We start from the raw sequence: 27,421 nt of genomic DNA on the forward strand, positions 1-27,421 counted from the left end.
CACAGTGACTAAATTGTAGTATGTGTTTTTTCCGTGCCGAAACTCTGGTCGGAAGACAGTGCATCTTTTTAGATATTTTAGAGCTTGTGGGTTATCACTAGTACCCAAGCCTTTTTATGAGTCATTAAAAAAAAATTTACAAACAAAACTGTATTCTTCTTCTTCTTTTTTTTTCCGATTGTGATCAGATTATGATTTGTACTGACGATATTACACTGTGTCTACTTCCTCGGTCTTATTTTCTTACAAACATTAACAACATTTGTAGTTTCGTAACTATCCCATTGACCCTTTCATGCACCAATTATTTTTCCATAACTAACATAATCCATAAAAAATCATCTACAAAATGACAGCGGTACTATTAACTGTTTTAATTAGACTTTTTCTACACCTTGATACATTTTGATAGCTTTACAGAACGTCAGTTTTCTTTACCCGTTGATGTAACAATTTTGCTGACAACATTTGAATACTTTGAACACTTTGCCAACGCATTAAATATTCTTGCAGTCGTACTATCTTGCGTGTTTGTGATCCCCACCACTATTGAGTTTGCGTGGCAGCATAGGTATAGCGACAATCGACTAATGGATTTTTAGAAGCCAGCGTTGCTCATACACTTTCAAAAGTAGAACTGCTCTCACTAAGATTAGTCGCGCTGGTGCTATTTCATGCGCTCCAGTTAAAAAGGAGCGCCAAGCTACCGGTTGCTAAAAAACCCGCGGTAAAGAAAGCTGAAACAGCACCTAAGAAGAAAGTCGCTGCAAAGAGTGCCACCGCAAAAGTGGACAAGAAATAACCTGTACTGCTCAATCCTTCATCAAACGGCTATTTTCATAGGTACACATTTCTTTAAAACGTTGCGCGGCATTTAGGACTTTGTCAGGTAGTAACAATTACACTAATTGAGTTTGAAAGTCACAGTAACCTCACCGGTAACTGCTCCGTGCTTTTTAGGTCGATGTATATTCTAGAAAAGGGGAGTTTGAGAGCAATTTTGAAGAAGAAAAAAAAAGGTTTTAAGTTGTTCATAGCCTAGGACGGATGCAGCAGTTTAAGTGTTTTATTTTAGCAGCTAGTTTAGCTATTCTGCACTTGGCATTGTTTGCACAATTAAATATAGCGATTGCAACAGATATTTTCATTTGAACCTATTTCGTTAATGCGTCTAATGTTTTTAAAAGATGCGTGGCTATAAAAATAGCCGTTTGAGCGGATTTTGATCTACTTACTGCTGGTGTACTTGGTAACAGCCTTGGTGCCTTCGCTCACTGCGTGTTTAGCAAGTTCACCGGGAAGTAAAAGGCGCACGGCGGTTTGAATTTCACGCGAAGAGATCGTAGATTTCTTATTTTGAAGGGCGAGCCGCGAAGCTTCAGAAGCAATTCTTTCGAAAATGTCGTTCACGAAAGAATTCATGATGCTCATTGCTTTAGAAGAAACACCGACATCAGGGTGAACTTGCTTCAGGACGTTGTAAATGTAAATGGCATAAGACTCTCGTCTCTTTCTCTTGCGCTTCTTGTCACCAGTTCCAGCGATTTTACCACCTTTCTTACCGGCGCGCTTCTCGCCTTTTTTCGCCACCTTTGGCGCTTGTTTTCCTCCGGTTTTTTGTGCGTCTGACATTTCGACGGGCCTAACAGTAAAAATTCTTTTCGTTTGTTTTCATTGCATTGCAACTGGATTTAATTTAAGATAAAGTTGTAGCCTCCAACTTGAAAACTCTTGCGTCATATGCACTTCTATTGGTTCTTAAAAGATTAAGTTGTTTGAGCATCGTTTATTTCTTTTTTACTATTGGTTAAAAAAAGGTTGACTTTGAGACCACTCTATTTTGATAAGAATAGCAAACTTTTTGCTGTTTAAAATAAAAAAAAGGCGCACGAGATCTCTGGTCCGTCTGTCTGTCTCTGCTTGTGTTAGAAAATAAAATGTCAGGACGTGGAAAAGGAGGAAAAGCTAAGGCCAAGGCAAAAACTCGATCTTTTAGAGCGGGTCTTCAGTTTCCTGTTGGTCGCGTTCACCGATTTTTGCGCAAAGGGCATTACGCCAATCGCATCGGTTCAGGCGCACCGGTCTACTTAGCTGCAGTTTTGGAATACCTCTCCGCCGAAATCTTAGAGTTAGCTGGTAATGCTGCACGCGATAACAAAAAAGCCAGGATCATTCCTCGTCACTTACAGCTAGCTGTTCGCAACGACGAAGAGTTAAACAAGTTGTTGTCAGGTGTTACAATTGCGAGCGGCGGTGTGTTGCCAAACATTCAAGCTGTGTTGCTTCCCAAAAAGAACGAGAAGGTTCCAAAGCCAGCAGCCCAGTAAACGGCGGTATAAACAACACAAAAGGCTATTTTCATAGCCACACATCCGTTAAAAATTATTGTTAAGGCGTTAGAAACTTTAAATTTTAAATTAAAGCCGTACACTATTGCCTACGACCATACCACGGTGAATACACCCGTTCTCGTCCGATCACGGAAGTTAAGCATCGTCGGGCCAGGGTAGTACTTGGATGGGTGACCGCCTGGGAACTCCTGGTGCCGTAGGCTTTTGCAACCGTTTACGAAAAAAAAAAAAAAAAGTCGCCAAAGGGGACTCCCTTTTCTTTACAAAATCTGCTTTTTCAGTTGACTCTAAGATACACAGAACTCATCCCCTGCAAAAGAATATGCATAAACACGGCCCTGCCTGGGTGGTGTCGATTGAAAGGGGAGCGACTGGTCGAAAGGTGTGTGAGGGCGCTTCTTCCGTCTCCGCATCTCTGAGGGAAAGAAAATGGCGCTCTTTTTCCTCGCACAAAAGCCAGAAAGCTAGTTTTGATGCTGAACAACAAGGGCAACGGTTAAAGGGACTATAGCCACCATAGTCAACGAGGGCCCAGGGGAAGTTTTCTTAAGGGGCCCTCGTTGTGATCAATTACATACCCAGGACCAATAGAAGTGTGCTCTAGTCATTAAAAATTAAAAACGAAAGTTAATGAAATCTTTTAAAAGTCAAAACTATTTAAATCTTTTAAAAAAATGATTTTTAAAATATCGTTTGTAGATACACGGGGATACCCGGGAATCTTCCCCGTCCTCTCGGCGGCCATGAAAGAAACCCTCGCAAGTCTAAAGTTGCACGATGTCAATGTTCCCTAGTTTTGTCGAAATGACGAAAAGACTGCAAAACTAGCTTTGAAGAGCAAAAATTTGTAAGATTCGTCAATCGTCGTTACGTATCTCTGGCAACGTTGCGTATTGACGTGTCAACTTGCCAAAATGTTTCGGTCGTTGTCGTTTCTTTCTAAGATCAACACGTAGGAATCAGAGCTGTTTTCATGAAAATAATGAACGGTAGTAAAAGAATGCATTTCACCGCACCAGAATCCAATATGCGATATGCATAAATGGTTGACAATTGTTGTTACTGTTGCTGCTGCTGTTGTTGTTACTATTGTTACTGTTAGATCGTTATTGCTAATGCTTATTTTTTTGTGGTCGTTGCTATTGTCAGTATTACTATTATCGTTAGTTTATCGATGCTATCGTTAATTTTTGTTATTGTCGTTATTGTTATCTTCATCGTTGTCATTATTTTCGTTGTCACTATTGATATCGATTTTCTTATTGCTACTGTTTGTTATTTTAACTATTATTATCGTCATTGTTTTTTATTACAGCGACTCGTTTTCACTGTTGTGACTGTCACATTTTGTTCCGCCGTCGAGTGATTTCCGGGATTGTAACCGGTCGATCACGCTTGCTGGTTGTCACGTTGAAACGATTCTCGTCGCTCCTATGCTTATTTGGTTGCCTCTTTGCGATTCTTAGATTTTTATTGATTTTGTACAAAAAAAAAAAAAAACAAAAAAAAAAAAAACAACAACTTTTGAAATAAATAAAATTTATTTGCACTTATAGCAGACTTTGTATGCGCCTCTCAAAATATGCAGTAGACTCTTAGGGGTGAGAGGAGAGGTTTTTTTTTTAAGTCGTTAGAGGAGGGGGCGAGCGCGAACGCAGGCCCCCACTACCAGAAATTGTACGGTCGAGTTACCGACGTTAGCGGTAATCGCAGGGGTCAGCCCAGGCGAAGTGCAATGCAAGAGCCTCACCCTGGAAGAAGCCCCATGTTGATCAGGTTTACTTCCCCGTCAGGTAAGTATGCTTTTCCCGTTGTGTGGGCAGCCTCGGACGTGCCCCAATCTTCTCAATTGTGGGTTTTCGATTGCACACCGCATCGTCCCGTTTGTTTGCTTTTTTTTTTTCCTTCTCTATAGTATGGGCCGCGCTCAGCAGTAGTGCAACGCCGAGGCAACCCGCGGTCAGGGCGAGGTAAACCTACGATCCCTTGACCAAATGCCAAAAATCAGATTAATATATGAGCCGGACTATGCCGGCGTACCAGATATTAAACTGATAAGAACAGATACTACACTTGATCTTTTTTTTTTTTTTTTTTTATTTCCTTTTACGTCACATCAGCCATGGGCAGCTGTGGACGGTATAATTTACATATTTACAATTTCGTGATAAATTTATTTACAATCGTATATATTTTTTATTTGATTTTTTGCTATATAATATTTTTTTTTTTTTTTTTTTTTTTTTTTTTTTTTTTTTTTTTTTTTTTACTTAGTCAAGTTTTTTTTTTTTTTTTTTTTTTTTTTTTTTTTTTTTTTTTTTTTTATTTACATTATTTACATTTTATATATTACGGATATTATTTGTCGAGGGTTATGTTGTTTTGTGTTGTTGTGTTTTTGTAATGTTTTTTGATGTTTTCGTCGCAAATTTTAATAGCGGTTTTGTAGGTGTTTTGATTTTTGTTTTCTGTCTTTATTTCTGTTCTCAGTCTCTTTATTAGTAGCGTGTGAAAGTGCAGTGGAGCGTTTAGTTTTTTGTTTTCGAAAATCAGTGCGTTTCGTGTGTGTTGTATTGTTTCGTAAAAGGTGTCTATGCATGTGTCGCCTATACTTCTGTCTTGTGCGGTTGCAGTACCCATAAGAAAAAATTTTAGGGTATTGCTGTATTTGTCGTTTGGGTATATGGTGTTCAGTATGTTTATGATTTGTATGCATATTTTCTGTGTGTCTGGGCAGTAGTAGAACCAGTGTTGCAATGTTTCCGTTTCGTTTTTGTCGCATCGTTTGCATGTTTTGTCTATGTTTTTGTTCCATTTGTGCATAGTGTTGAGTGATGGGAGTTTTCTGTGTATGTATTTGTATTGTATTTCGTTGGCTTTGTTATATAGGTTTCTGTCTTGTAGTTTTTGAAATTTTCTGTCCCAGTCTCGTTTTGTTATGGGCGTTTGTCCGGGTGGGAGTTTTCTGTTCCATTTTATATGTCTGTCGGGGGGTGTCATTTTTGATGTCAGTATTCTGTGGTATATTTGTTTGTTCGTTATCTGTGTCAGTTTTCTGTTTTTGTTTTCTATGTGGATGGATGGGATGTATTTGCGATATGTGTAATTTGGTGTTTCTGTGTTCAGTTTGTGCATCCATGTGGTCGGTATCCGTTTTGTTATTTCTGTTAGTGTTTTGTGTGGTATTTCTAGTTTGTCTGCTGTGAGTAGTCCTGGTGTCGATAAGTTACACAAGTCTGCTATTATTTGTATGTCTTGCGTTTTTGTGTGTTTTGTGGGTCTCGGTAGGGGGGGGAACGGGTTTTCTGTAGTGGGTTTTGTTGGCAGTAGGGGGTTATAGTATAGCGGTTGGTTCAGTATGGCTTCGAGTGTGTCGTCTTGTACTTTTATGTCTTTGGTAAATGTCTCCCAGTTGTGTATTAAGTCTCTGTATGTTTTGGGTATAGGGGGTTTTTCGTTGGGTGTGGTGGCTGTGTTTAGCGTGTATTTGTTTTGTCTTGCGTTCCGGTATCTGTTTAAAAAGTGTATTGCTGTGTCTGTCCATGGCATGTGTGTATTGTGTGTGAGTATTTTGATCGTCCATTTTGTTTGTAGTGTCTGTGCTTTTGTGTTTATGTCTATTAGGTTTTGTCCTCCGTTGCGTATTGTCTGATGTAGCTGTGTTTTGTTGATTCTTGTTTTCGCGTTGTTCCATATAAAGTCGTATATCGGTGTCATGGTCTTGTCAATCTGTTTTTTGTTTGGTGTCGGTAGTATTTGTAGAGTGTGCCATAGTTTGCTGAGTATTAAGGTGTTCACCACTGTGATTTTTCCCTTAATACTCAGATTTTGTCTCTTCCAGTCTTGTATTTGTTTTTTGAATTTGTGTGTACATCTGTTCCAGTTTTCTGTTATGTCGTCTGTTCCGTCATTGGGGAAAGTCAGGCCTAGTGTGCGTATTTTGTTTTCTGTCCAGTCGAAGCCAAGCGGTCCGGTTTTTTTGTCTTTGTTTTGTCCTATCCACAGTCCTTGGCATTTGTCTCTGTTGAGTTTCTGTCCGGTAGCGGTTTCGAATCTGTGTAGGGTTTTGTCTAGGTTCTGTAAGGATTTCAGTTTCGTGATGTAGAAGAGTGTGTCGTCCGCGTATGCTGTTACCTTTGTTTCGTTGTAGTTTGTCTTTATGCCTTTTATGTGTTTGTTTTGTGTTATGTTTTGTATTAGTATGTCTGCCTGTAGTATGTAAAGTGTCATGGATAGAGGGCATCCTTGTCTTACCCCTCTTGTCGGGTAAAACGGTCGTGAGATGTGTCCGTTTGTTTTTATTTTTGTGGATATGTTTGTGTATAGCGTTTTTATGTTTCGTATAGTCTTGGGTCCGTAGTTGTATTTCGTCAGTGTTTTGAAAAGGTACGTCCAGTCTACTCTGTCGAATGCTTTTATTTGGTCGATGGATATGATTGCTGTGTTTCTCATGTCTTCGATGTTTGCTATTTTTATAATGTCTCTGGTGTACAGTAGGTTCATGTGTATTTGTCTGTGTGGGATGCATGCAGTCTGGTATTGGCTGATGATGTGTGGTAATGTATTTTTTATTCTGTTCGTCATTGTCTTTGTGATGAGTTTGTAGTCTATGTTCAGTAGGGAGATAGGTCGCCAGTTTGTTATGTCTGTTCTGTCTCCTTTTTTGTATATGCATGTGATTAGAGCGTCTCTTTGTGATTGTGTTAAGTAAGATCGGTCCAGTACTGCGTTTGTCATTTTTGTAAAGTGTTTTGTCAACAGCGGCCAGAATTTTTTATAGAACTCCGCTGTCAGTCCGTCTGTGCCTGGTGTCTTTTCGTTTTTCATGTTTTGTAGTGCTGTTGTGATTTCTTGTTCTGTATAGTCTTCGTCGCATAATTTTCTTTGTGTTTCTGTTAGTCGGGGGGTCTTCGTTTCGGTTAGTATTTCTGTCTGTGTCTGTATGTTCAGGTCTTCTTTGGTGTATAGTGATTCGTAAAAGTCCGTCATAACGTTTAGTATCTGTTCGGGGTCTTGCTGTAATTGTCCTTGTTTGTCTCTCAGTTCCGTTATTTCGTGGTGTGCCTGTCTTTGTTTTTCTAAATTGCAAAAGTAGTTCGTCGGGCGTTCTCCGTCTATGTTCCGTATCTGTTTTGTTCGTATTCGTGCGGCTTCTTCTTTTCGTCTCTGTATATGTTCGAGTTTGTGTCTAATGTTCGTGCTCATGGTGTTGTCTAGATGTTTCCGTTCCTCCTTTCTCAGTGTGTTTCTCAGTTTTCTCGTTAGTCTCAGTTCTTGTGTTTTGTTCTGTTTGTGTCGTTTGTGTGCGTATTTCAGTGTTGTTTCTTTTATCTGTTTTTTTGTATTTTCCCACCATTCTGGTATTTGTCTAAAGTCTGGGTGTTTTTCTGTTTGAATGGTTATTTGTTTTGTCATGAGGTCTATGTATGTCTTGTCATTTAGTAGGGTGTTGTTCAGTATCCAGTATCCCCTTCCTCTCGGTTGGGGCTGTACGTTTATGGTGATTGTCGGTGCGTTATAATGGTCTGAAAGTGTGGTGGGTTGGTGTTCTGCATTTGTGATGTATTGTCTTAGAGTCTTGCTTGTGTAAATTCTGTCTATTCTTGTTCTCGTCTTTGTCTGGCTGTGATAGTGTGTGTATTGTTGTTCGTTTGGGTGGAGTGTGCGGTAAATGTCTTCTACGTCTAAAGTGTAAATAAGGTCTTGTAGTGCGTGTTGTGAAATGCATCTGTATTTTTGTAGTGCTGGTGAACGTCTGTCTTTGTCTGATAGTGTTACGTTAAAGTCCCCCGCCAGTATGTAATGTCTGTCTCGAATTCTGGGCGTGCATAGTATGTTTTTTAGGTTTTCCCAGAATTCTTTTCGTTTGTATTGGTGTTGTGTGGTGTTTCCTGATGGTGCGTATACGTTTATCATAGTAATGTCTAGTTTGTCAATGTGTATGTCTGTGATTTGGTATTTACCTTGTACGTCGTTTACGGTGTTTGTCGGTTTGATTGTAGGGTCTTTTATGTGTATGAGTGTTCCGTCGGTGTTTTGTTTTCCGGAGCTGAATAGTATGGTGCCTGTGCATAGCGTAGCTGTTTGTCTGTACAAGTCAGGCGTGATGTGCGTCTCTTGTAGAAAAGTTATGTGTTGTTCTGATTGCTGTATGTTATGCAAAATCTCCCTTCTTCTCTGGAGATTTCGCATACCAGCCGTATTCATTGTTTTTATTGTAATAGTCATTTTTATTTTTATTTTTTTAGTTTGGAGATATCGTGTGTGTAGTTGGTTAAGTTAGGTCTCTGGTCGGTTAGGTTTTCGTTTCGTTTTTATGTCGTTCATTTTAGTTTCTTTTGTTGGCGTCGTCACACTTTTTCTTTTCGTAGGTTTTTGTTGGGTGTCTGTTTTTGTGTCCGTCACCGTAGGCTCTGTTTCCATTGGTGTAGGAGTCGGTGTCGAGTTTTGTGACTGTCTTGTGACGTCAGCGTTGTTGGTGTGTTCAAGCTCAGTGTTTTTTTCGTTTGTGTTGTCTTGCTTTTTTGTTGTTGTCGGTACTGGTTGGGTTTCCGTTTTGTGTGGTAGCGTTATGCTTGTTTGGGGTCTGGGTGCTGGTTTGGGTATCAGCGTCATTTGTTTTTTCTTTTCCGTCTCTCCGTTTGTTGCGTTTTGTATGTTATGGGGTTTGTCTGCTTCTTGTTTTTGTGTTTTTTCTATTTCCCCGTCTTCGTCCTCATCTTGTGACATTTCGTCAGTGTCTGAAATTGCTAGGTCTGCCAGTAGCTCTTGTGTGTCTCTTGGTTTGTGTATGGGTGTCGTGTTTTTTCCCCTGAAATATAGGTGGTGCAGCCTGTTGTCTATCTTAATTGTCGGAGGTATTTTGCTTACGTCAACAGTCGGGATGATGTGAACGAGTCTCCGTCCGTCTCGTATTTGGTTGTTGCTTGTGTAATATCCGTAAGAAATATTTACTATCTTACCAAAATCTTTAAGCTCTTCATAGATCTCTTGGTTTAGTACCGATGCGTCTGTCTTGATCGTGATTAATAGTACTTGGTTTCTTCTCGGTTTGATTGTTGTCTTCTGTAATTCTCCCGGAATGTTTAATCCCTTTAGAGTTAGCTCTTGGACTTTCTCTTTCGATTTAAGTTCTACCGTGTATTGGCCCCTTCCCGTATATTGTATGGATGTTATGCATCCTGGGCCAATCACCTTTTGGATTGCTACTTGTATTTCTCCCACTTTTTTTTCTATTCCATTTGGGGTTTGGTCTTTGGTAAAGGACATTAGTTGAAAGATCCGGGAGTGTATTTCCTCTTTTAAAGCTCTTTTTTCGGCTTCTTTTGTGTTTGTTTGGAAGTCTTGTGGTGGTGCTGTTCCGGGCTGTTTCTTTTTCAGCGCCTCTGCAAAAGAAAGTGCTGACCCGTTTTTTTGTTTGTTTGCGTCTTCGTTTGAAGGTTTCGGGTCAGCAGATTTGATTTTTTGTTGGTCAGTAGAATGTGGCTGACCGTTCTCAACAAATTTTTGGCTATTTGAAATGCCTTCTGCTTTGGTTTCAGAAGTAGTTAGCTTTGAAATCGATTGGACTTTGAGAGTTTCCATTTTTTGCGATTTGATTTAGTTTACGCTCTGCTTTTATTTTTTTGTTTTGCTTTTTAGGGCTGTTTCTTTTGTTTAGCTAGGGTAGCTAAAGAAAGTGTTCTAGGTTTTTGTCAAAAGAAACCTAGGAGAAAACTCTGCGAATAAATTCGGCTTAAAAAAATTAAAAAAAGAAGATATACAGCGAACTGTATATCTTTAAAGTTTTTCACTTGGGTAAGTGTTTTTTAAAAGTTTCTGTAGCAAAGGCTTCGCTACAGAGGAAAGTTACGTTTTCGCCTCTACGGAGGAGAAAAAAAGTTTTGAAGGAAAATAGTCTCTTACGCGGGGTGTCTCTAAGTCTTCGCAGCGAGATGCAAAACCATAAATAAACCACCGAAGCAAGTAAAACTAATTTTTTTAAAAACTCAATAAGAAAGAACTCAAGATAAACTTTATTAAAACTTTACTAAAATCACTAAAAGATACTACACTTGATCTTAGCCATTAGGCCGAGAAGCGATACTTTTTGCAACGACTTTGTCCCGGCTCCCTCCCTCTCAACGAAAAAACTTGTGGACATTTGAATGATCAAGTCGATGGGTAACTTTAAGTTTCAACGATGAAAACATGGCTTTCTTGTACTGCATCAATTTCACTCTAAAACATTTGGGCTTTTTTTCAAAAATAACCCAGCTTCTTTCAAAAATAACAAGCTTCTTTCAAAAATAACCCAATTAACCAAAACATAAAAAACGTTTAAAGGCTTTTAAATTTAACGCTGGGCAGCAGATGTGATCAAAGGCCAAGTTGAACAACTGAAAATCAACTCTGTATATGAGCGTCCGACAGATTTCTCTGTCAAAAAGCATTTTGAGAACCTCTGTATTTAAATGTTCTTTTCAACTGTTGTAATGACAGTACTTTAATTCATCACCAGGGTCGCCAAGAAACAGCAGAGTTTAGGAGGACTTGCTTGTCATTAGCCTCGATCCTTTCCCAAGTAGTAATTCCTCACAAAGTCTAAAAAAACAAGCTTGAAAGTTTAAAAATTGGGATGGTGCAAATTAAGTTAAGAATTTAAACTGAGTAGCAAGAAAATATTTTTCAGATACTTTAGTTATTGCAAGAAATGAACACTTTAAATGTTTACTGACAAAAAGGTAAAACAATTTTAAAAAGTGACCTAAAACATCCACTGACAAAATATCAAATGACAAATGGAAAATGAAAAAATTTATGACACTAAACCGACACAGCATTAGGTTAGCAAAGGTAAAGCATACATACCTTGCACACTGTATCTGCATTTTTCCAATCACAAACTCGCAGAGCGTGGTAAAAGTTAATGAGACCTGGAACAATAAGCAAAGTATTTTTTTTAAATATTACATTTTTTAACATATTACCTAACCTAAATTAAGCCTGCAAATGTATTTGCGTACAAATTAGAAGCTCAGGATTGATGGAGAATAAACTTAAAAATATAATTCCCAAGTCAGTTAAAAGGATGTTTACTTGTTGGCTAAAGGTCAACTTTTTCAAACTATCACTTTTAAAAAATGGTTCTGGTAAACTATCGAAGAAACATGACTTACCTTTTTCTTGAAACTTTAACTGCTTCAATATTATATGCTCTGCTAACCTAACTTAACCCTTAACCTTGCCCCAGGACAACACTCAAAATTCTCTTTCAATAACTTATTTTCAATAATCAGACTTGCTACCTGAGGCTGAGTTAACTTTAGCAGTAACTCTATAAAACATAATGTGAGAAAGCCAAACAAAAGGTTCAGTTCAAAATGTAATGAGTATGTAATTTTTTTAAAATTTTATCGCATATCTTTAATCGAATTAAAGGGATCATTCCAAAGAAGCTATAGATTGTCCAGTGAAAAGCATACCTAATTAAGCATTACTTTATTGGGGTTGTGTCAGTATAACTGTAAATGAAACAAAGCTATGAACAAACTAAAGAAATAGGTAAAAGTCTTAGAAAGATCCTATTTCTGTTTCACTCACCAATAAAATCAAGAAGAATTTCCCACTTCTTATTCATTGAGTGGGATGCTCTAAAGAGTATTGCAACTTGCATTCTGGATAATCCAGGAACTCAGAACAAACTCTGTAACTGCACTCATGAAAGTCTTTTGTGACTACTCCTTCATAAAGTTGATGCTTCTAAAAATGAAAATTTATTTTTGAAAGGATTTTTTCATCAGAAACTATTCTTAAGTATTTGAAGACTTGAAAAAGTAAAGTGGGCACAACAATAGGGGTTAAACTGCTTCAAATTTTAAAACACAAACACCAAAATAAGGTGAAAAGATTGAAAATAAAATAGCACAGTACTTTTTATTACCTTAAAGCATTCTTGAAAAATCGTTAAAAAAACTGTGTGAACTCCTCTAAACTTGTCACTTGTCTTGGTTTTGGCATCAGCTACTGTATGAGAAGATAAAACAGGATTTAATTTGTTTAGTTTCCCTTTTTTTTATTTTCTTTTTTTTTTTCGAAACAAGCTAAAAGCACCTTTTCTGCTCTTGACGCTACGCCAACACCAAAAATTTCAGTAGGACTGCGCGTAACCACTGCACCGTTGTTAAACTCAATGATATGCACTTTACCGCAAAATTAACGCACCACTTATAAATTCCGACTTATTTTGAAAAATATTACGTATTTCCCGGATTTATCAAATACAAAGTCGATAATAATGTTTATTGTGACGTCATTTGTAGGCTTTATTCCGTTTTAGTTTCCAAATTGTAGCAGCTTTTCATAAGCAGCACGTTTTGCTGTAACTAAACCTCACTTTTAAAAGAAAAGTATGTATAAAGTTAGTATGAACAGATGTGTTGCTCAATGATAACTGTCATTTGAGCAACACGTCTGTTCTGACTTCTCAACGATACATAAGCTGACATTTTAAAACCTTTTTTGGTACCTCTTGCATCGTTCATGGGAGATGGATTCCTTCTTATGTAAGATAATGCTAGACCACATACGGCGCATGTTGTTACTGAATACTTACAAAATGCTACTATTCAAGTTTTGGAGTGGCCGGCTTGCAGTCCAGATATGAACCCAATAGAGCATCTTTGGGGCATAATGGCACGCTGTGTTAGAAGTCAACATCCACCACCTAGACGAGTTGCGACAAAGTCTTATCCGCGTATGTGAAGATATCCTTCAAGAAACGATTACACCTCTAATTAAAAGAAATCCACGGTGCTGTCTGGCTGCAACAACATCAAGATGTGGCAACACTAGATATTGATAAGTCAAAAATGTTACATTTTAAGCTGTATTAGTGTGCATAACAACAATAATCATCTTAGTTTATTTTGTTACTTACCTTAATTTTATTACTTACCATATTTCTAGTTTTAGTTTGTTTTTCTTTCTTTTCTTTTCTTTTCTCACCATCCTCAAAGTCGCTTTTATTATTATCATCGAAATAACTGTGTTCATGTGTTCTATTCTTAACACGTTTGTCAAAATATATGACCACAATTAAAATAAATCGAAATGTATGTGGTGCGTTAATTTTGCGGTTAAGTGTATATTAACTAGATATTTAACTCGCGCTTTCGCAGTGAAGCATATTTTTTTGCCAAGCAAGTTTTTTTTTGCCAGCCAGAATCATAAAAACATCGATTAAAACAAACGAATTATTGTCAGTTTAAATAAAGAGGCTACCGGCTTTAAAAACTTAAAAAACTTGCTTCACAATTTCTTACGAAATTTATTTGAAGTTTTACATCTAGTTAGTATAAATATCATTGGTTTAGCTAAGAGCATAGTAACGGTTTCTGCTTACTCGCGCAGCCTAGTAAGATGGGTGCACCGCGGACGCTCAGTTGCGAATTCTTTCTTTTTTTTTTTTATCATTCCCCTTCCCGAAACCCCGAAATGAACGAAATGCGATTGGCAAGTATTTGATGCATACCTTAATACACAGTGACTAAATTGTAGTATGTGTTTTTTCCGTGCCGAAACTCTGGTCGGAAGACAGTGCATCTTTTTAGATATTTTAGAGCTTGTGGGTTATCACTAGTACCCAAGCCTTTTTATGAGTCATTAAAAAAAAATTTACAAACAAAACTGTATTCTTCTTCTTCTTTTTTTTTCCGATTGTGATCAGATTATGATTTGTACTGACGATATTACACTGTGTCTACTTCCTCGGTCTTATTTTCTTACAAACATTAACAACATTTGTAGTTTCGTAACTATCCCATTGACCCTTTCATGCACCAATTATTTTTCCATAACTAACATAATCCATAAAAAATCATCTACAAAATGACAGCGGTACTATTAACTGTTTTAATTAGACTTTTTCTACACCTTGATACATTTTGATAGCTTTACAGAACGTCAGTTTTCTTTACCCGTTGATGTAACAATTTTGCTGACAACATTTGAATACTTTGAACACTTTGCCAACGCATTAAATATTCTTGCAGTCGTACTATCTTGCGTGTTTGTGATCCCCACCACTATTGAGTTTGCGTGGCAGCATAGGTATAGCGACAATCGACTAATGGATTTTTAGAAGCCAGCGTTGATCATACACTTTCAAAAGTAGAACTGCTCTCACTAAGATTAGTCGCGCTGGTGCTATTTCATGCGCTCCAGTTAAAAAGGAGCGCCAAGCTACCGGTTGCTAAAAAACCCGCGGTAAAGAAAGCTGAAACAGCACCTAAGAAGAAAGTCGCTGCAAAGAGTGCCACCGCAAAAGTGGACAAGAAATAACCTGTACTGCTCAATCCTTCATCAAACGGCTATTTTCATAGGTACACATTTCTTTAAAACGTTGCGCGGCATTTAGGACTTTGTCAGGTAGTAACAATTACACTAATTGAGTTTGAAAGTCACAGTAACCTCACCGGTAACTGCTCCGTGCTTTTTAGGTCGATGTATATTCTAGAAAAGGGGAGTTTGAGAGCAATTTTGAAGAAGAAAAAAAAAGGTTTTAAGTTGTTCATAGCCTAGGACGGATGCAGCAGTTTAAGTGTTTTATTTTAGCAGCTAGTTTAGCTATTCTGCACTTGGCATTGTTTGCACAATTAAATATAGCGATTGCAACAGATATTTTCATTTGAACCTATTTCGTTAATGCGTCTAATGTTTTTAAAAGATGCGTGGCTATAAAAATAGCCGTTTGAGCGGATTTTGATCTACTTACTGCTGGTGTACTTGGTAACAGCCTTGGTGCCTTCGCTCACTGCGTGTTTAGCAAGTTCACCGGGAAGTAAAAGGCGCACGGCGGTTTGAATTTCACGCGAAGAGATCGTAGATTTCTTATTTTGAAGGGCGAGCCGCGAAGCTTCAGAAGCAATTCTTTCGAAAATGTCGTTCACGAAAGAATTCATGATGCTCATTGCTTTAGAAGAAACACCGACATCAGGGTGAACTTGCTTCAGGACGTTGTAAATGTAAATGGCATAAGACTCTCGTCTCTTTCTCTTGCGCTTCTTGTCACCAGTTCCAGCGATTTTACCACCTTTCTTACCGGCGCGCTTCTCGCCTTTTTTCGCCACCTTTGGCGCTTGTTTTCCTCCGGTTTTTTGTGCGTCTGACATTTCGACGGGCCTAACAGTAAAAATTCTTTTCGTTTGTTTTCATTGCATTGCAACTGGATTTAATTTAAGATAAAGTTGTAGCCTCCAACTTGAAAACTCTTGCGTCATATGCACTTCTATTGGTTCTTAAAAGATTAAGTTGTTTGAGCATCGTTTATTTCTTTTTTACTATTGGTTAAAAAAAGGTTGACTTTGAGACCACTCTATTTTGATAAGAATAGCAAACTTTTTGCTGTTTAAAATAAAAAAAAGGCGCACGAGATCTCTGGTCCGTCTGTCTGTCTCTGCTTGTGTTAGAAAATAAAATGTCAGGACGTGGAAAAGGAGGAAAAGCTAAGGCCAAGGCAAAAACTCGATCTTTTAGAGCGGGTCTTCAGTTTCCTGTTGGTCGCGTTCACCGATTTTTGCGCAAAGGGCATTACGCCAATCGCATCGGTTCAGGCGCACCGGTCTACTTAGCTGCAGTTTTGGAATACCTCTCCGCCGAAATCTTAGAGTTAGCTGGTAATGCTGCACGCGATAACAAAAAAGCCAGGATCATTCCTCGTCACTTACAGCTAGCTGTTCGCAACGACGAAGAGTTAAACAAGTTGTTGTCAGGTGTTACAATTGCGAGCGGCGGTGTGTTGCCAAACATTCAAGCTGTGTTGCTTCCCAAAAAGAACGAGAAGGTTCCAAAGCCAGCAGCCCAGTAAACGGCGGTATAAACAACACAAAAGGCTATTTTCATAGCCACACATCCGTTAAAAATTATTGTTAAGGCGTTAGAAACTTTAAATTTTAAATTAAAGCCGTACACTATTGCCTACGACCATACCACGGTGAATACACCCGTTCTCGTCCGATCACGGAAGTTAAGCATCGTCGGGCCAGGGTAGTACTTGGATGGGTGACCGCCTGGGAACTCCTGGTGCCGTAGGCTTTTGCAACCGTTTACGAAAAAAAAAAAAAAAAGTCGCCAAAGGGGACTCCCTTTTCTTTACAAAATCTGCTTTTTCAGTTGACTCTAAGATACACAGAACTCATCCCCTGCAAAAGAATATGCATAAACACGGCCCTGCCTGGGTGGTGTCGATTGAAAGGGGAGCGACTGGTCGAAAGGTGTGTGAGGGCGCTTCTTCCGTCTCCGCATCTCTGAGGGAAAGAAAATGGCGCTCTTTTTCCTCGCACAAAAGCCAGAAAGCTAGTTTTGATGCTGAACAACAAGGGCAACGGTTAAAGGGACTATAGCCACCATAGTCAACGAGGGCCCAGGGGAAGTTTTCTTAAGGGGCCCTCGTTGTGATCAATTACATACCCAGGACCAATAGAAGTGTGCTCTAGTCATTAAAAATTAAAAACGAAAGTTAATGAAATCTTTTAAAAGTCAAAACTATTTAAATCTTTTAAAAAAATGATTTTTAAAATATCGTTTGTAGATACACGGGGATACCCGGGAATCTTCCCCGTCCTCTCGGCGGCCATGAAAGAAACCCTCGCAAGTCTAAAGTTGCACGATGTCAATGTTCCCTAGTTTTGTCGAAATGACGAAAAGACTGCAAAACTAGCTTTGAAGAGCAAAAATTTGTAAGATTCGTCAATCGTCGTTACGTATCTCTGGCAACGTTGCGTATTGACGTGTCAACTTGCCAAAATGTTTCGGTCGTTGTCGTTTCTTTCTAAGATCAACACGTAGGAATCAGAGCTGTTTTCATGAAAATAATGAACGGTAGTAAAAGAATGCATTTCACCGCACCAGAATCCAATATGCGATATGCATAAATGGTTGACAATTGTTGTTACTGTTGCTGCTGCTGTTGTTGTTACTATTGTTACTGTTAGATCGTTATTGCTAATGCTTATTTTTTTGTGGTCGTTGCTATTGTCAGTATTACTATTATCGTTAGTTTATCGATGCTATCGTTAATTTTTGTTATTGTCGTTATTGTTATCTTCATCGTTGTCATTATTTTCGTTGTCACTATTGATATCGATTTTCTTATTGCTACTGTTTGTTATTTTAACTATTATTATCGTCATTGTTTTTTATTACAGCGACTCGTTTTCACTGTTGTGACTGTCACATTTTGTTCCGCCGTCGAGTGATTTCCGGGATTGTAACCGGTCGATCACGCTTGCTGGTTGTCACGTTGAAACGATTCTCGTCGCTCCTATGCTTATTTGGTTGCCTCTTTGCGATTCTTAGATTTTTATTGATTTTGTACAAAAAAAAAAAAAAACAAAAAAAAAAAAAACAACAACTTTTGAAATAAATAAAATTTATTTGCACTTATAGCAGACTTTGTATGCGCCTCTCAAAATATGCAGTAGACTCTTAGGGGTGAGAGGAGAGGTTTTTTTTTTAAGTCGTTAGAGGAGGGGGCGAGCGCGAACGCAGGCCCCCACTACCAGAAATTGTACGGTCGAGTTACCGACGTTAGCGGTAATCGCAGGGGTCAGCCCAGGCGAAGTGCAATGCAAGAGCCTCACCCTGGAAGAAGCCCCATGTTGATCAGGTTTACTTCCCCGTCAGGTAAGTATGCTTTTCCCGTTGTGTGGGCAGCCTCGGACGTGCCCCAATCTTCTCAATTGTGGGTTTTCGATTGCACACCGCATCGTCCCGTTTGTTTGCTTTTTTTTTTTCCTTCTCTATAGTATGGGCCGCGCTCAGCAGTAGTGCAACGCCGAGGCAACCCGCGGTCAGGGCGAGGTAAACCTACGATCCCTTGACCAAATGCCAAAAATCAGATTAATATATGAGCCGGACTATGCCGGCGTACCAGATATTAAACTGATAAGAACAGATACTACACTTGATCTTTTTTTTTTTTTTTTTTTATTTCCTTTTACGTCACATCAGCCATGGGCAGCTGTGGACGGTATAATTTACATATTTACAATTTCGTGATAAATTTATTTACAATCGTATATATTTTTTATTTGATTTTTTGCTATATAATATTTTTTTTTTTTTTTTTTTTTTTTTTTTTTTTTTTTTTTTTTTTTTTACTTAGTCAAGTTTTTTTTTTTTTTTTTTTTTTTTTTTTTTTTTTTTTTTTTTTTTATTTACATTATTTACATTTTATATATTACGGATATTATTTGTCGAGGGTTATGTTGTTTTGTGTTGTTGTGTTTTTGTAATGTTTTTTGATGTTTTCGTCGCAAATTTTAATAGCGGTTTTGTAGGTGTTTTGATTTTTGTTTTCTGTCTTTATTTCTGTTCTCAGTCTCTTTATTAGTAGCGTGTGAAAGTGCAGTGGAGCGTTTAGTTTTTTGTTTTCGAAAATCAGTGCGTTTCGTGTGTGTTGTATTGTTTCGTAAAAGGTGTCTATGCATGTGTCGCCTATACTTCTGTCTTGTGCGGTTGCAGTACCCATAAGAAAAAATTTTAGGGTATTGCTGTATTTGTCGTTTGGGTATATGGTGTTCAGTATGTTTATGATTTGTATGCATATTTTCTGTGTGTCTGGGCAGTAGTAGAACCAGTGTTGCAATGTTTCCGTTTCGTTTTTGTCGCATCGTTTGCATGTTTTGTCTATGTTTTTGTTCCATTTGTGCATAGTGTTGAGTGATGGGAGTTTTCTGTGTATGTATTTGTATTGTATTTCGTTGGCTTTGTTATATAGGTTTCTGTCTTGTAGTTTTTGAAATTTTCTGTCCCAGTCTCGTTTTGTTATGGGCGTTTGTCCGGGTGGGAGTTTTCTGTTCCATTTTATATGTCTGTCGGGGGGTGTCATTTTTGATGTCAGTATTCTGTGGTATATTTGTTTGTTCGTTATCTGTGTCAGTTTTCTGTTTTTGTTTTCTATGTGGATGGATGGGATGTATTTGCGATATGTGTAATTTGGTGTTTCTGTGTTCAGTTTGTGCATCCATGTGGTCGGTATCCGTTTTGTTATTTCTGTTAGTGTTTTGTGTGGTATTTCTAGTTTGTCTGCTGTGAGTAGTCCTGGTGTCGATAAGTTACACAAGTCTGCTATTATTTGTATGTCTTGCGTTTTTGTGTGTTTTGTGGGTCTCGGTAGGGGGGGGAACGGGTTTTCTGTAGTGGGTTTTGTTGGCAGTAGGGGGTTATAGTATAGCGGTTGGTTCAGTATGGCTTCGAGTGTGTCGTCTTGTACTTTTATGTCTTTGGTAAATGTCTCCCAGTTGTGTATTAAGTCTCTGTATGTTTTGGGTATAGGGGGTTTTTCGTTGGGTGTGGTGGCTGTGTTTAGCGTGTATTTGTTTTGTCTTGCGTTCCGGTATCTGTTTAAAAAGTGTATTGCTGTGTCTGTCCATGGCATGTGTGTATTGTGTGTGAGTATTTTGATCGTCCATTTTGTTTGTAGTGTCTGTGCTTTTGTGTTTATGTCTATTAGGTTTTGTCCTCCGTTGCGTATTGTCTGATGTAGCTGTGTTTTGTTGATTCTTGTTTTCGCGTTGTTCCATATAAAGTCGTATATCGGTGTCATGGTCTTGTCAATCTGTTTTTTGTTTGGTGTCGGTAGTATTTGTAGAGTGTGCCATAGTTTGCTGAGTATTAAGGTGTTCACCACTGTGATTTTTCCCTTAATACTCAGATTTTGTCTCTTCCAGTCTTGTATTTGTTTTTTGAATTTGTGTGTACATCTGTTCCAGTTTTCTGTTATGTCGTCTGTTCCGTCATTGGGGAAAGTCAGGCCTAGTGTGCGTATTTTGTTTTCTGTCCAGTCGAAGCCAAGCGGTCCGGTTTTTTTGTCTTTGTTTTGTCCTATCCACAGTCCTTGGCATTTGTCTCTGTTGAGTTTCTGTCCGGTAGCGGTTTCGAATCTGTGTAGGGTTTTGTCTAGGTTCTGTAAGGATTTCAGTTTCGTGATGTAGAAGAGTGTGTCGTCCGCGTATGCTGTTACCTTTGTTTCGTTGTAGTTTGTCTTTATGCCTTTTATGTGTTTGTTTTGTGTTATGTTTTGTATTAGTATGTCTGCCTGTAGTATGTAAAGTGTCATGGATAGAGGGCATCCTTGTCTTACCCCTCTTGTCGGGTAAAACGGTCGTGAGATGTGTCCGTTTGTTTTTATTTTTGTGGATATGTTTGTGTATAGCGTTTTTATGTTTCGTATAGTCTTGGGTCCGTAGTTGTATTTCGTCAGTGTTTTGAAAAGGTACGTCCAGTCTACTCTGTCGAATGCTTTTATTTGGTCGATGGATATGATTGCTGTGTTTCTCATGTCTTCGATGTTTGCTATTTTTATAATGTCTCTGGTGTACAGTAGGTTCATGTGTATTTGTCTGTGTGGGATGCATGCAGTCTGGTATTGGCTGATGATGTGTGGTAATGTATTTTTTATTCTGTTCGTCATTGTCTTTGTGATGAGTTTGTAGTCTATGTTCAGTAGGGAGATAGGTCGCCAGTTTGTTATGTCTGTTCTGTCTCCTTTTTTGTATATGCATGTGATTAGAGCGTCTCTTTGTGATTGTGTTAAGTAAGATCGGTCCAGTACTGCGTTTGTCATTTTTGTAAAGTGTTTTGTCAACAGCGGCCAGAATTTTTTATAGAACTCCGCTGTCAGTCCGTCTGTGCCTGGTGTCTTTTCGTTTTTCATGTTTTGTAGTGCTGTTGTGATTTCTTGTTCTGTATAGTCTTCGTCGCATAATTTTCTTTGTGTTTCTGTTAGTCGGGGGGTCTTCGTTTCGGTTAGTATTTCTGTCTGTGTCTGTATGTTCAGGTCTTCTTTGGTGTATAGTGATTCGTAAAAGTCCGTCATAACGTTTAGTATCTGTTCGGGGTCTTGCTGTAATTGTCCTTGTTTGTCTCTCAGTTCCGTTATTTCGTGGTGTGCCTGTCTTTGTTTTTCTAAATTGCAAAAGTAGTTCGTCGGGCGTTCTCCGTCTATGTTCCGTATCTGTTTTGTTCGTATTCGTGCGGCTTCTTCTTTTCGTCTCTGTATATGTTCGAGTTTGTGTCTAATGTTCGTGCTCATGGTGTTGTCTAGATGTTTCCGTTCCTCCTTTCTCAGTGTGTTTCTCAGTTTTCTCGTTAGTCTCAGTTCTTGTGTTTTGTTCTGTTTGTGTCGTTTGTGTGCGTATTTCAGTGTTGTTTCTTTTATCTGTTTTTTTGTATTTTCCCACCATTCTGGTATTTGTCTAAAGTCTGGGTGTTTTTCTGTTTGAATGGTTATTTGTTTTGTCATGAGGTCTATGTATGTCTTGTCATTTAGTAGGGTGTTGTTCAGTATCCAGTATCCCCTTCCTCTCGGTTGGGGCTGTACGTTTATGGTGATTGTCGGTGCGTTATAATGGTCTGAAAGTGTGGTGGGTTGGTGTTCTGCATTTGTGATGTATTGTCTTAGAGTCTTGCTTGTGTAAATTCTGTCTATTCTTGTTCTCGTCTTTGTCTGGCTGTGATAGTGTGTGTATTGTTGTTCGTTTGGGTGGAGTGTGCGGTAAATGTCTTCTACGTCTAAAGTGTAAATAAGGTCTTGTAGTGCGTGTTGTGAAATGCATCTGTATTTTTGTAGTGCTGGTGAACGTCTGTCTTTGTCTGATAGTGTTACGTTAAAGTCCCCCGCCAGTATGTAATGTCTGTCTCGAATTCTGGGCGTGCATAGTATGTTTTTTAGGTTTTCCCAGAATTCTTTTCGTTTGTATTGGTGTTGTGTGGTGTTTCCTGATGGTGCGTATACGTTTATCATAGTAATGTCTAGTTTGTCAATGTGTATGTCTGTGATTTGGTATTTACCTTGTACGTCGTTTACGGTGTTTGTCGGTTTGATTGTAGGGTCTTTTATGTGTATGAGTGTTCCGTCGGTGTTTTGTTTTCCGGAGCTGAATAGTATGGTGCCTGTGCATAGCGTAGCTGTTTGTCTGTACAAGTCAGGCGTGATGTGCGTCTCTTGTAGAAAAGTTATGTGTTGTTCTGATTGCTGTATGTTATGCAAAATCTCCCTTCTTCTCTGGAGATTTCGCATACCAGCCGTATTCATTGTTTTTATTGTAATAGTCATTTTTATTTTTATTTTTTTAGTTTGGAGATATCGTGTGTGTAGTTGGTTAAGTTAGGTCTCTGGTCGGTTAGGTTTTCGTTTCGTTTTTATGTCGTTCATTTTAGTTTCTTTTGTTGGCGTCGTCACACTTTTTCTTTTCGTAGGTTTTTGTTGGGTGTCTGTTTTTGTGTCCGTCACCGTAGGCTCTGTTTCCATTGGTGTAGGAGTCGGTGTCGAGTTTTGTGACTGTCTTGTGACGTCAGCGTTGTTGGTGTGTTCAAGCTCAGTGTTTTTTTCGTTTGTGTTGTCTTGCTTTTTTGTTGTTGTCGGTACTGGTTGGGTTTCCGTTTTGTGTGGTAGCGTTATGCTTGTTTGGGGTCTGGGTGCTGGTTTGGGTATCAGCGTCATTTGTTTTTTCTTTTCCGTCTCTCCGTTTGTTGCGTTTTGTATGTTATGGGGTTTGTCTGCTTCTTGTTTTTGTGTTTTTTCTATTTCCCCGTCTTCGTCCTCATCTTGTGACATTTTGTCAGTGTCTGAAATTGCTAGGTCTGCCAGTAGCTCTTGTGTGTCTCTTGGTTTGTGTATGGGTGTCGTGTTTTTTCCCCTGAAATATAGGTGGTGCAGCCTGTTGTCTATCTTAATTGTCGGAGGTATTTTGCTTACGTCAACAGTCGGGATGATGTGAACGAGTCTCCGTCCGTCTCGTATTTGGTTGTTGCTTGTGTAATATCCGTAAGAAATATTTACTATCTTACCAAAATCTTTAAGCTCTTCATAGATCTCTTGGTTTAGTACCGATGCGTCTGTCTTGATCGTGATTAATAGTACTTGGTTTCTTCTCGGTTTGATTGTTGTCTTCTGTAATTCTCCCGGAATGTTTAATCCCTTTAGAGTTAGCTCTTGGACTTTCTCTTTCGATTTAAGTTCTACCGTGTATTGGCCCCTTCCCGTATATTGTATGGATGTTATGCATCCTGGGCCAATCACCTTTTGGATTGCTACTTGTATTTCTCCCACTTTTTTTTCTATTCCATTTGGGGTTTGGTCTTTGGTAAAGGACATTAGTTGAAAGATCCGGGAGTGTATTTCCTCTTTTAAAGCTCTTTTTTCGGCTTCTTTTGTGTTTGTTTGGAAGTCTTGTGGTGGTGCTGTTCCGGGCTGTTTCTTTTTCAGCGCCTCTGCAAAAGAAAGTGCTGACCCGTTTTTTTGTTTGTTTGCGTCTTCGTTTGAAGGTTTCGGGTCAGCAGATTTGATTTTTTGTTGGTCAGTAGAATGTGGCTGACCGTTCTCAACAAATTTTTGGCTATTTGAAATGCCTTCTGCTTTGGTTTCAGAAGTAGTTAGCTTTGAAATCGATTGGACTTTGAGAGTTTCCATTTTTTGCGATTTGATTTAGTTTACGCTCTGCTTTTATTTTTTTGTTTTGCTTTTTAGGGCTGTTTCTTTTGTTTAGCTAGGGTAGCTAAAGAAAGTGTTCTAGGTTTTTGTCAAAAGAAACCTAGGAGAAAACTCTGCGAATAAATTCGGCTTAAAAAAATTAAAAAAAGAAGATATACAGCGAACTGTATATCTTTAAAGTTTTTCACTTGGGTAAGTGTTTTTTAAAAGTTTCTGTAGCAAAGGCTTCGCTACAGAGGAAAGTTACGTTTTCGCCTCTACGGAGGAGAAAAAAAGTTTTGAAGGAAAATAGTCTCTTACGCGGGGTGTCTCTAAGTCTTCGCAGCGAGATGCAAAACCATAAATAAACCACCGAAGCAAGTAAAACTAATTTTTTTAAAAACTCAATAAGAAAGAACTCAAGATAAACTTTATTAAAACTTTACTAAAATCACTAAAAGATACTACACTTGATCTTAGCCATTAGGCCGAGAAGCGATACTTTTTGCAACGACTTTGTCCCGGCTCCCTCCCTCTCAACGAAAAAACTTGTGGACATTTGAATGATCAAGTCGATGGGTAACTTTAAGTTTCAACGATGAAAACATGGCTTTCTTGTACTGCATCAATTTCACTCTAAAACATTTGGGCTTTTTTTCAAAAATAACCCAGCTTCTTTCAAAAATAACAAGCTTCTTTCAAAAATAACCCAATTAACCAAAACATAAAAAACGTTTAAAGGCTTTTAAATTTAACGCTGGGCAGCAGATGTGATCAAAGGCCAAGTTGAACAACTGAAAATCAACTCTGTATATGAGCGTCCGACAGATTTCTCTGTCAAAAAGCATTTTGAGAACCTCTGTATTTAAATGTTCTTTTCAACTGTTGTAATGACAGTACTTTAATTCATCACCAGGGTCGCCAAGAAACAGCAGAGTTTAGGAGGACTTGCTTGTCATTAGCCTCGATCCTTTCCCAAGTAGTAATTCCTCACAAAGTCTAAAAAAACAAGCTTGAAAGTTTAAAAATTGGGATGGTGCAAATTAAGTTAAGAATTTAAACTGAGTAGCAAGAAAATATTTTTCAGATACTTTAGTTATTGCAAGAAATGAACACTTTAAATGTTTACTGACAAAAAGGTAAAACAATTTTAAAAAGTGACCTAAAACATCCACTGACAAAATATCAAATGACAAATGGAAAATGAAAAAATTTATGACACTAAACCGACACAGCATTAGGTTAGCAAAGGTAAAGCATACATACCTTGCACACTGTATCTGCATTTTTCCAATCACAAACTCGCAGAGCGTGGTAAAAGTTAATGAGACCTGGAACAATAAGCAAAGTATTTTTTTTAAATATTACATTTTTTAACATATTACCTAACCTAAATTAAGCCTGCAAATGTATTTGCGTACAAATTAGAAGCTCAGGATTGATGGAGAATAAACTTAAAAATATAATTCCCAAGTCAGTTAAAAGGATGTTTACTTGTTGGCTAAAGGTCAACTTTTTCAAACTATCACTTTTAAAAAATGGTTCTGGTAAACTATCGAAGAAACATGACTTACCTTTTTCTTGAAACTTTAACTGCTTCAATATTATATGCTCTGCTAACCTAACTTAACCCTTAACCTTGCCCCAGGACAACACTCAAAATTCTCTTTCAATAACTTATTTTCAATAATCAGACTTGCTACCTGAGGCTGAGTTAACTTTAGCAGTAACTCTATAAAACATAATGTGAGAAAGCCAAACAAAAGGTTCAGTTCAAAATGTAATGAGTATGTAATTTTTTTAAAATTTTATCGCATATCTTTAATCGAATTAAAGGGATCATTCCAAAGAAGCTATAGATTGTCCAGTGAAAAGCATACCTAATTAAGCATTACTTTATTGGGGTTGTGTCAGTATAACTGTAAATGAAACAAAGCTATGAACAAACTAAAGAAATAGGTAAAAGTCTTAGAAAGATCCTATTTCTGTTTCACTCACCAATAAAATCAAGAAGAATTTCCCACTTCTTATTCATTGAGTGGGATGCTCTAAAGAGTATTGCAACTTGCATTCTGGATAATCCAGGAACTCAGAACAAACTCTGTAACTGCACTCATGAAAGTCTTTTGTGACTACTCCTTCATAAAGTTGATGCTTCTAAAAATGAAAATTTATTTTTGAAAGGATTTTTTCATCAGAAACTATTCTTAAGTATTTGAAGACTTGAAAAAGTAAAGTGGGCACAACAATAGGGGTTAAACTGCTTCAAATTTTAAAACACAAACACCAAAATAAGGTGAAAAGATTGAAAATAAAATAGCACAGTACTTTTTATTACCTTAAAGCATTCTTGAAAAATCGTTAAAAAAACTGTGTGAACTCCTCTAAACTTGTCACTTGTCTTGGTTTTGGCATCAGCTACTGTATGAGAAGATAAAACAGGATTTAATTTGTTTAGTTTCCCTTTTTTTTATTTTCTTTTTTTTTTTCGAAACAAGCTAAAAGCACCTTTTCTGCTCTTGACGCTACGCCAACACCAAAAATTTCAGTAGGACTGCGCGTAACCACTGCACCGTTGTTAAACTCAATGATATGCACTTTACCGCAAAATTAACGCACCACTTATAAATTCCGACTTATTTTGAAAAATATTACGTATTTCCCGGATTTATCAAATACAAAGTCGATAATAATGTTTATTGTGACGTCATTTGTAGGCTTTATTCCGTTTTAGTTTCCAAATTGTAGCAGCTTTTCATAAGCAGCACGTTTTGCTGTAACTAAACCTCACTTTTAAAAGAAAAGTATGTATAAAGTTAGTATGAACAGATGTGTTGCTCAATGATAACTGTCATTTGAGCAACACGTCTGTTCTGACTTCTCAACGATACATAAGCTGACATTTTAAAACCTTTTTTGGTACCTCTTGCATCGTTCATGGGAGATGGATTCCTTCTTATGTAAGATAATGCTAGACCACATACGGCGCATGTTGTTACTGAATACTTACAAAATGCTACTATTCAAGTTTTGGAGTGGCCGGCTTGCAGTCCAGATATGAACCCAATAGAGCATCTTTGGGGCATAATGGCACGCTGTGTTAGAAGTCAACATCCACCACCTAGACGAGTTGCGACAAAGTCTTATCCGCGTATGTGAAGATATCCTTCAAGAAACGATTACACCTCTAATTAAAAGAAATCCACGGTGCTGTCTGGCTGCAACAACATCAAGATGTGGCAACACTAGATATTGATAAGTCAAAAATGTTACATTTTAAGCTGTATTAGTGTGCATAACAACAATAATCATCTTAGTTTATTTTGTTACTTACCTTAATTTTATTACTTACCATATTTCTAGTTTTAGTTTGTTTTTCTTTCTTTTCTTTTCTTTTCTCACCATCCTCAAAGTCGCTTTTATTATTATCATCGAAATAACTGTGTTCATGTGTTCTATTCTTAACACGTTTGTCAAAATATATGACCACAATTAAAATAAATCGAAATGTATGTGGTGCGTTAATTTTGCGGTTAAGTGTATATTAACTAGATATTTAACTCGCGCTTTCGCAGTGAAGCATATTTTTTTGCCAAGCAAGTTTTTTTTTGCCAGC

At 37.9% G+C, this 27,421-nt stretch overlaps 1 long non-coding RNA gene, 4 other non-coding genes and 4 pseudogenes across 5 annotated transcripts; 2 read left to right on the top strand and 7 right to left on the bottom strand.

Moving 5' to 3' along the window:
• Positions 1 to 2,435: 2,435 nt before the first annotated feature.
• On the top strand, positions 2,436 to 2,554 carry LOC149879659 (5S ribosomal RNA). Its single transcript, XR_016446556.1, has one exon. It is a non-coding gene; the product is annotated as a 5S ribosomal RNA (ribosomal RNA).
• Positions 2,555 to 3,988: 1,434 nt separating this feature from the next.
• Positions 3,989 to 4,152, bottom strand: LOC149879660 (U1 spliceosomal RNA). Its single transcript, XR_016446652.1, has one exon. It is a non-coding gene; the product is annotated as a U1 spliceosomal RNA (small nuclear RNA).
• A 110-nt stretch (positions 4,153 to 4,262) lies between these two features.
• LOC149879661 (U2 spliceosomal RNA) lies at positions 4,263 to 4,494 on the bottom strand (annotated as a pseudogene).
• Positions 4,495 to 10,256: 5,762 nt separating this feature from the next.
• Positions 10,257 to 10,435, bottom strand: LOC149879662 (U2 spliceosomal RNA; annotated as a pseudogene).
• A 5,870-nt stretch (positions 10,436 to 16,305) lies between these two features.
• Positions 16,306 to 16,424, top strand: LOC149879663 (5S ribosomal RNA). The gene has a single exon (XR_016446557.1). It is a non-coding gene; the product is annotated as a 5S ribosomal RNA (ribosomal RNA).
• A 1,434-nt stretch (positions 16,425 to 17,858) lies between these two features.
• On the bottom strand, positions 17,859 to 18,022 carry LOC149879664 (U1 spliceosomal RNA). Its single transcript, XR_016446664.1, has one exon. It is a non-coding gene; the product is annotated as a U1 spliceosomal RNA (small nuclear RNA).
• A 110-nt stretch (positions 18,023 to 18,132) lies between these two features.
• Positions 18,133 to 18,364, bottom strand: LOC149879665 (U2 spliceosomal RNA; annotated as a pseudogene).
• Positions 18,365 to 24,126: 5,762 nt separating this feature from the next.
• LOC149879666 (U2 spliceosomal RNA) lies at positions 24,127 to 24,305 on the bottom strand (annotated as a pseudogene).
• Positions 24,306 to 24,416: 111 nt separating this feature from the next.
• On the bottom strand, positions 24,417 to 26,355 carry LOC149879667 (uncharacterized). The gene is made up of 3 exons (XR_016446422.1): positions 26,144 to 26,355; positions 25,072 to 25,962; positions 24,417 to 24,804 (listed from the first exon to the last, which is right to left on the bottom strand). It is a non-coding gene; the product is annotated as an uncharacterized LOC149879667 (long non-coding RNA).
• Between the last annotated feature and the right edge of the window lie 1,066 nt (positions 26,356 to 27,421).

This window comes from Hydra viridissima, unplaced genomic scaffold, assembly GCF_058129835.1.
Source record: "Hydra viridissima isolate aposymbiotic clone 2 unplaced genomic scaffold, HvirCarnegie_v1 scaffold_13, whole genome shotgun sequence".
Lineage (NCBI taxonomy): Eukaryota > Metazoa > Cnidaria > Hydrozoa > Anthoathecata > Hydridae > Hydra > Hydra viridissima.